The 9,707-nt window shown below is 41.1% G+C and overlaps 1 long non-coding RNA gene across 1 annotated transcript; it reads right to left on the reverse strand.

The window, feature by feature from the left end:
• Positions 1-3,249: 3,249 nt before the first annotated feature.
• Positions 3,250-5,988, reverse strand: LOC142193827 (uncharacterized). The gene is made up of 4 exons (XR_012715001.1): positions 5,907-5,988; positions 5,666-5,743; positions 3,421-3,470; positions 3,250-3,308 (listed from the first exon to the last, which is right to left on the reverse strand). It is a non-coding gene; the product is annotated as an uncharacterized LOC142193827 (long non-coding RNA).
• Positions 5,989-9,707: the final 3,719 nt, after the last annotated feature.

Raw genomic sequence — 9,707 nt, forward strand, 5'->3', positions numbered from 1 at the left:
ATCTCACTGCATCAATCCATCTCACTGCACGGAAAAGGGTAAAAAACCTGGGAATAGTTAATGAGCGCTACTGTTGCAAAGGAGAACAGGACTCCAGACTGGTGAATAAATAATAACAAGACTTTATTGGTTCCAAAGGGACAAAGAAAAGGCAACACATTTCAATGCCAATCTGAAGTCTTCATCAGGCCAAAAGCAGGTTATGTCCACAGCGGTCGGAGAACCATCAAATTGACTATCACTTGTCAATTTGATGGTTCCCTGACCACTGACTATAAAAAATAATCAGAATAGTTTCCATAGCACTAAGCAGTGTGCAGTAAAGTCACTGGGGATAAAACAGGGCAGGGTAAAGACAAAACGAGGGGGAGGATCAAACACTTGTGCAAGTACTACTACCAACAATAAGAATGGCAACAGCAACACTGCTTCTGGTCTTGAAATAAATAAATTAATAATAAAAATAAAGACTTTTTTTTTTAATCAGTGACTCACAAATATGGAGTGAGGGTTCTGTGTGTTTTTCCTCAACATGTAATTTACCATGCTGTCTTTCTGCACTGTCTACAAGGTCTTCTTCTTTATTTTCACTGACACAGATCTCTTTCTCTAGTAGTTAAGTGGCATCTGCTGAGAAAGAAATTCCTTATAGCCCAAGACTTCCTATTCTCCCTCCTCTTTTTGAAGAATTGGATGAGAACTTTTTTTTTTTGCTGTAGGGGTGGTAGAGGTGGAAGATGACTGTTGGTGGAGGTAATAGTGGTGGGGGTATGCTACTGGTGTATCCATTACCATTGGATTTCTGACAAATCCTTTAAGGTGTTAAGGATTTGAACAGACATCTTCTGTGAAAAATGTCTTACAAATTAAAATATATTAAACTTTATTTAATATGCATACATATGCTTGTGTACACCTCACTGTTAGTGGGAGATAAGCCACGAGGCACAAGCATAACTAAAGGACACCCATTCCCAGCCTGCATGCCCAGGCATCTCTGTAAACAAGGCCACAACATTATTTTAATGATGGAAAAAGAGGTTCTTCCATAGTATAGCAACACCTACTATCTGTTCAATTCAGTCTATTAATAGTACAGTAAATTGAAGCCATGGAATTTTAGTAAATGGGAGAATAGGGAGCCCACTGGTAATGTGGGGTATCCCATATGCCTGATAGGAAAAAGAAACAACATAAAGTATAAATAATTGTAGATAGTAAGTAGTGAGGCAAATATACAGTCAAGTTACTGCTCAGCAGTCTATACTGCTTTTAGTAAAGCACTTAAACTACATCCTTGAATAAACTGATGTTTTGAACTGCAGTTTATGAGTGGAAAAAAAGATTGTATACAGTATTATTATGTTACAAAGCTAAGGAAGATGATGACTACATACCACGTAAGTAGGCCAAATGACAGTAAAAGTCAAATGTTAATTTAAAGAAATCTATGTGTTAGCTAACACTTACACTGAACACATCAATGTCTAAAAGATAAGCTATTAATTCATAGAGTGAACAATTGGATAGAGATATTTTTGTGTGACAGCTGTTATGTGTTGGCTAATGGAGAACTTCATAAATTGGACAATCTAACTTGATTTATGCCTTTCATGCAATCCCTGAGGATGTGACACAAACACATCATACAGATGCAGCTCCTTCACTTACACATTACAACAGTTAAAATTGTAACAGTAACCTGTTTTCCAAGGTTATTAGACCTACTGAAGCATAGCTGAACGGTGACTTAGGGAAGGTGGTATAACTTACACCTCGTTACATGTTTTTCTCCCCATACTATCCTGACTCACTCCAACATGTTACACCTTATTCTTTCTCATCTCTGGGTCTATTGTATTATTCAAAGCCTACCTTTTGAAGCCTTTTTTGCAATTACTGGCATATTTTCACAGGGTACTGTGACTTCTACAAGAGATCCTCATTGTTTTCTATTCTTTTGCCCATTTCATCTTCATAATCTAAACCAACAATTTTACAAAATATACATAGGATTTATGTAGTGTGAGTAGGTGACAGGCAGAGTGTTAGAGTCATGGGATATCAGTCCCAGATTTCTGACATATGTGTGGTTCAATGAAGGTCTTGAATAGGCTTCATCCCCAGGTATAGCTCCTGGGCTCATTACTTGGCCATATAAAGCAGCAGAGCCTGCACTTCAGGACAGATCCTGGGAGCGAGAGGAGGTGCCTGGGTCTGTCCTGACACACAGAGTCTGGTGAGACTGTGTTGTGCTATTTTTGTTTACTTGTGTGGTTGTTGTAAGCCACATGTATAGTTAGTACTTTATTGTTTAGTTAGTGCTCAGACAAGCAGGGTTTTGTATAACATTCTTTTTCCTGAAGTTAAGGCTGTATTTTATCTTGCTCCTTTATCCTGCTTTTTATCCCTGAAGTCAAGGTTTATTTATTTTGCTGTTTTTTTATCTAAATAAACCTGTTTGCACCAAACATTGTGTCCCTGTCTATGAATGGTTGGATCTGCACCATTGCTGCTACAGAGCTATCTTCCCCACAGCAAATATCCCAAAGTATAGAGCTTCTGAATGAAAAGAACTCATGCATCAAAGCTACTGATAGTCTCTATCAAGACAGGCAATCATTGATATAAATATACATTTGCCCCAGCAAAAGATCACTATTGATCTTACTATGTGAATTAGTACATTCTAATGATACAATTGGTAGTTCACTTTATTATTGAGAAAAATGTATATATTAACAATTTACAAATTGCCTATTGACAAATAGGCTGATTTGCAGGATGCCTGGCTATGAGCAGTGGACCCAGTGGCGTAACTAGGAATGGCGGGGCCCCGTGGCGAACTTTTGACATGCCCCCCCCCCCCCCCGCGTGCAAGCCGAATCTCCTCCCCCCGCGCAAACCGCATCCCACCCCCCACAGACGAAAACCCAGTGAAACCCATCATCACTGGACCACTAAATTACTAGAATAAGGCAACAAACATCTTCATTATTTAATTATGCTATATAATAGTTATATTACTTAATTTACGAAAACGCTTACCTGAAACTCAAGGACAGAACAGGGAGGACTTGTTTTCAATGGTTCCGGATAACTTTTCACATATAAAAGTGCAACCTAAACCACAAAAAAACAGAAAAGATATTATAATCTATATTTTACATAGCAACATAAAATTCATTTAGCCCATTTAAAAACATACAATGCACTAAAACCTACTTGGAACTAAAAGCAGCAGAACCAGCTTGTTTTCATCTCTTGAGTAACATATGCCAACTTTTAACATTCAAAAACAAAGCAACCTATAGATAAAAACAAAGGAAATATAAAGGATTCATATGCTGTACTATTTTGCTTTTTACAGATAAAATGATTACAGTATTGATTATAACAATACATTTAAAATTAACTTACATTAACAAAACTTGAACTGGAACAGAACAATAAACAGGATGATCATCAACCTAAAGAAACAAGAAAACATATTTATTTGAGGTTTTTATTTTTGTGTCTATTTGAAGAACGCAACTGTGGTACCTGTGCTAAGGGCTGAATATGCAGTGAAACCTCTCCACCACCTCTATGAGGGGATCACCTCCTTATCCAGGCCACATCTCTAGTGCCAGGTACTAGGTATAGTGCTCACCTTCTATGTAAAGCTACCTCTGTTCCCCTGGGCGTACCACCCTTTAATACGATTTTAAATTAAGTCTCAAAAAGGTTTTACTGTATCTATTCAATCCTTGCACTGTACACAAAGTGACGCTCCTTCCAGAGGAGTGTTACTTGAAACCAAACATGCATGAACTGTGTTAGTAAAACTGTTTGTTAGTTCAACAGGAAACAGTTCAACTGTTGAAAGTCAAAAACTCCCAACTCCCAAAAACTTTACACTTACACAAAAGACCAGACTGTTTCTTAAAACACACGCCTGCGTGCCTTGACTTCAGCAAAGGTGTCCACAATGCTGTCTATGTCTAATTTCCTAGCTCTGTCATTTTCAATGCTCAGCACTGCAAGCCCAGAAAGCCTTTGTTCTGACATGGTACTCCGCAAGTAGGTTTTTATTAATTTTAGTTTGGAAAAAGATCTTTCAGCACTGGCCACTGTCACAGGCAGAGTTAGGAATAGAAGCAAGGCTACACACACATCAGGTAGTGTAGATGAAAGGGCACTGTTGTCTACTAACAGAAGGTGAGCAAGGTCACTGACCGAGGATGCCTCTTTAATTTCTTTCCCTAATGCAGACCGAAAACTAAGCAGTTGACCAGGAAAAGTTGGTGATAAATCTTCCAGGTAAATTTCTTGCAGATTTGATGCAGCTTTGAATAAATCATCATCAGATGCAGATGAAAGTATTGCAGGCTGAAATATGTGAAATCTCCCAAGAACCTGATCAAGTCCTTTAAATCTGTTTAGAAGCTGAGATGTTATAACATCTAAACATGGGAGGAAAACTGTAACTTTAAAATGTTTTTCACCATCATTCAATCTTTCATCAATTGACAATTCATCAAAATGGCGCTTGACTTTAGAGACCCTTTTCTTTTGAAATTGAGGGGAAATGCCCCACTGTTGTGCAAGTGATGCTGCCGTCTGTTTAACTTCCTCAAATTCGTTCCTGCACTGACCAAGATTGTCTGCGGCATTCTTAATTAAACTTGATGCTTTGGCCAAATCAGTGTTTCTTGCTTGCAAAACCTTTGAAATTGTATTCACTTTTTCTAAAATTCTGGATAGAACAACAACTAAAACAATGAAATCAAATGATTCAATTTTTTTTTTTAAGGGATGTGGCCTCTTCTCTTTCTTTTGTTTTTGTTGAAATAAGAATTATCTTGGACAGCGCTTGCAATATATCGACAAAACTGAAACGTAATGCTAGTAGGGATTCGTATTGTGATGCCCAACGTGTCGGACACAACTTCTTCAATGTCAGGCTTGATTTTGTCATAAAAGAACAAAGAATTTCCCATCGTTTTATACTATCAGCGAAAAATGTGTATAAATTCTGTACTATATCAAAAAAGCTTGATACCTCTTTCACATTTGCCATTGCATCTTGTAAGACCAGGTTGAGGTTGTGTGCTGCACAATGGACATAAACAGCATTTGGCTCTTTTTCTAAAATTCTGGCCTGCACTCCTGAGTAGACGCCACTCATTGTCGCAACTCCATCATATCCCTGGCCACGACACTTGTTCAATGTTAGGCCTTTGTTCTCTATACAGGAAATTATGTCCTTTTCTATTCCTGCAGCACTCTGGTCTTTTACTGCATAGAATCCCAAAAACACCTCATGTATTTTAACACTGGTTGCTCTCATATTCTCATCTCTGGCAACATTAACATACCGAAAAACTTGACTTAGCTGGTCAGTTTTTGATATGTCCTGTGTAGTATCCATAATGATGGAGTAAAATTCTGCCTGCTGAATTTCTGAGATGATTTCCTTCTGTACTTGCTGGGAAAGAATGTGGATGATTTCATTTTGTATTGCTGGGCTCAAATATTTTACCGATCAGAACAATCATAACTGTATTAGACTAATATACAGGTGTGAAAAGCATGTGTATTCTATCCTCCTCCTCCTCTAATGAGATCTAGAGGCTGAGGAGGAGAGATGTAGGTGCATAGTGCTGAAGTCAGCAGTACTCACTGTTGTCGGGATCTTCTCCTCAGGTTCTGCTGTCTAGCTGTCCTCTGCTGAGAAGTTCTGCTTTCAGCAATAAGCTCTCTGTAGAAAGGTGAAACAATACAACCTTTAGTTAGCAGAAATTTATTTTTTAAAAAATTTCCCAATTCCTTACAACAAAAATTACTAACAATTATTTTAGCATTAACCATAACCACATTTTTTGGTCTATGTAGTTTAAGTAGCCAAAATCAGGTATACTTACTTGTCAGTGACACTGATGTCCTCCTCTTGTCAGGTTCTGATGCCTTCTTCTTGAAAGTACTGTTCTCAGCAATAAAATCTATTACGGATGGAGAAAAAACAAAACCTTCACATCAACACAATTTCTTTTTTTTTTTTCAATTTGCACTAAGGAGCATTATACAGTGGGTAGGGGCACTTAAAAACATTATACTGTGCAAAGGGCAATAAGAAGTATTATAGTATGCGTGTGGGCACTAAGAAGCATTATACGGACAATCAGATTAACTCCCAATTTCTACAGCTTCGAGCGCAAACTAAAGACACATCTTATCAGACCGGCCTATCACAACTTCTAATGTAAACCCTTCTGTACCGTAATTAGAATCCCCAAAATGTAAACCTCCTCTGTCCCCGCTCCCACATTACCCCACATGATATGATGCCATTTCAAGCTAACTTTATATGTCCAAGCTCCATCCACATGTTAAAGGACACGACTGGTGATGGCTCATATAGATTTATGTTTGTGTAATGACAGTAACCTCTATTACAGCATTGTCTGACCTCTGTATAAGCAATATCGCCCCTGCTACCTCTTGTGTCACCCCCTCTACCTCATAGATTGTAAGCTCTTGCGAGCAGGGCCCTCAGTCCCATTGTGTGAAGTGACTATTTCTTTGTAATGTATGTTTCTGTCTATATTTGAACCATACAAATTGTACAGCGCTGCGGAATATGTTGGCGCTATATAAATAAAATTTATTATTATACTGTGCATGGGGGCACTAAGGAGTATTATATGGTGGGAGGGGGCATTAAGGAGCATTATACCATGGACCTCTTCAAGGTATGCTTATTAGTAACCCCCCACCATATAATTATGCTCATTATGCCCACACACAATTAATATTAACAGTGACCAAGGAGACACATTGATCTCCTGTCCACTGTCCCCAAGCCCTCATCTCTTATACTAAGTGGCAGCAGGGTAGGGTGATTGTCAGGGCTTGAGGACAGTGAGTGAGAGATAGTTTTGTGCATGTGTACTGGTGCTTCTTTCACATGGATGGAGCATCCAGGGGGACTTGAATGCCCCTTTCAGATGATTGCTATGGCCAGTCAGCAAGAGGACCCGTGATGTCACAGGTAGTGACATTGCAGGCCCTACGTTGTTTGGCCTCTGCAGTCATGTCACACTGAAGCCAATCAACAACTTCAGCGTAATGCCAGGAGACTCCACTGATGACATGGGATGCTCGGGAGCACGGGGACAGGTAAGTATATATATTTTTTTTCACTGCTCCCAGCTTATTTAAAATTTAATAGGGTTGACCATTTTTGCCTGGACAACCCCTTTAAAGTAAGGTATTTATGATCTATCCTCAGGATAGATCATAAATACCTGATCGGTTGGGTGGCAGACAACCATCCCCCCCACCAGCTGTATGGAGCTGGCGTAAGCAGCTATTTTCTTGTGGCCGGCGGGCATGCACAGTCGGCTTTGCCCTAGGCCTAGAAGTTTGAAGCCTGCGCCGGAGGAAGATGTGTGAAGATGACGTCCTGAATAAAATGGAGGCGGTGCTGGAGAGAACACCCCCAGTGCTGCGAGAGAACTCATTTGCATACTGACAAAAACCGGGATTTCAAGTGAACGGCGGCGCAGAGAAGACCTCTAAAGGTAGGAGAAGAATAGCCTTTTGTTAAGGCTATTCCTACGTGTTAGGGACAAAACATTGAGTATTAATGATAGGATCCCTTTAAAGAGGACTTTACATGTTCTCCTGCACATGCGGTTTTATATACAGCTAGAAAGCTGAATTCAGCGCACGTGCCCCAGGACATAAAAGGTCCTCTTTAAAGATCTTTCAGTATCAGTGAAGAGTGTTCTCATCTCACTTAAAGGGGCTCTATCTCTATCCACGCCTCCTCTTCCAGCGATGGCCTCGGGTCGGTTGCGTCATCCTCCGGCGCTCACTAACTGCCATTGAGAAGTGGCGCGGGCGCATGCGCAGTAGCAGGAGAAGTAGCAGCATGCTACTGCGCATGCGCCCGCGCAACTTCTCAATGGCAGTTAGTGAGCGCCGGAGGATGATGCGACCGACCCGAGGCCATCGCTGGAAGAGGAGGCGTGGCTGAAGAAGATGTAGGACCCCCGAATGCCCGCCCACTGCGCACCTTCCATAAGTTAAACATATTCTTTTTTTGGGTTTTATTTTAAAACGGGGGGGGGGGGGTAGTTTAATGTAACTTTTATCGGTGCCTGAATAGCCTTTTTAAATGCTATTCACGCATATGTGGGGCTCTATCAGCATAATTTTGCTGATAGAGCCCCTTTAAAACACTCTTTACAGGCACTGAATGTGGCACTTGCCCTCTTATTCCAAAAGCAGCAAAGTTTTTATAATTAATTAGGCAGGCAGGAGGCAGCACAGTAGTTTGTGTGCTGCTGTACAGCCTGAGCCTGCCCTGCATGAGGAGGTGATGACCGTCCGTGATCCATGTTGTTCACCATACCAGTATGGACAACATGGACACGGACGGTCACCACCACACAAGCGCTCCCTCCAGTCCTTTATTTTATTTATTTATTTTTACATCTGAAAGCTTGCCCCCTCCCCCCCCTCTCCGGTGGGTGGAGGGGGGGGTCCGGTCTTACCGGTGGTACCGGGGTGTGTGTCCTATTTTAGCCTTTGCGGGGTGTTCGCTTTCCACCCCGCACAGGCCTGAACAGGAACTTCCGCAGTGTCAGCGCTGAGGGAGGAGACACTGTGGAAGGTCCTGTTCAGGCCTGCAAACACCCCGCAAAGGCTAAAATAGGACACACACGCCACAGTACTGCCGTTAAGATCGGACCCCCCCCCTCTACACCCACCGGAGAGGAGGATGAGGGGGGCAAGCTTTCAAATTAAAAAAAAAAAAAAATCAAATTGACAGGTCGGGGCCAGGGCCCCGTAAAGGCCCGGGTCGGTCACCACCACACAAGCGCCCTTTACAAGCGCTGAGCTCACCCGCCTGTCCTGCCTGCCAGCGCTCACCTGTGCGGCTGCTCTGCCGCGTCCGCGCTTAAAACAATGGACTCCCCCAGCTCTGCTTCTTCTTACAAAATAAGTCTCTGCCCCCAGCGTCAGGACGCACGCTGAGGGAGGAGACGCTGCGGAAGGTCCTGTTCAGGCCTGTGCGGGGTGGAAAGGGAAGACCGGGGGGTGCGAGATTTCAGATGTAAAAAAAAAAAAAAAATTTTTTTTTTTTTCAAATTCACAGGTCGGGTCCCGGGCCCCCTAATGGCCCAGGCCCTGTGGCGGCTGCTACCGCTGCTACTGCGGTAGTTACGCCACTGAGTGGACCCCTAGAAACATTTCCACTGGTGGGCCCTAGATATCCCAGTCTGACACTTGAATACTTTATTGTAAGTTTTTAATAGCATGTTAATATTTAAATATCAAGTTCCATAAATGGACACTTTCTTTACATAGACTATCAGTTACAGTAAATAGTTATTTTTATTGGCATTTTCCAATGAGTGAATTTTTGTCATAGAGGCCTCAATAATATAAGATAATATAATATAAGATAATCCTTTAATAGTCCCACAGTGGGGAAATTTCAGTATGTACAGCAGCAAAGTAATAAAGATACAGGATAATACACAGTAATATATCACAGATGTAGACACACATATGCTGAGAAGAGAATAGAAGATATGTTTTCTTTTTCTAATTTTAATTTCTAGTTTAATAAATTCACCTTTGATATAGACTTAATGAGTGTTTAAAACGCTTTAACAAAAGAGTTAATATTGTGGTGGAAAAAAAAATCTGTC

This window comes from Leptodactylus fuscus, chromosome 2, assembly GCF_031893055.1.
Source record: "Leptodactylus fuscus isolate aLepFus1 chromosome 2, aLepFus1.hap2, whole genome shotgun sequence".
Lineage (NCBI taxonomy): Eukaryota > Metazoa > Chordata > Amphibia > Anura > Leptodactylidae > Leptodactylus > Leptodactylus fuscus.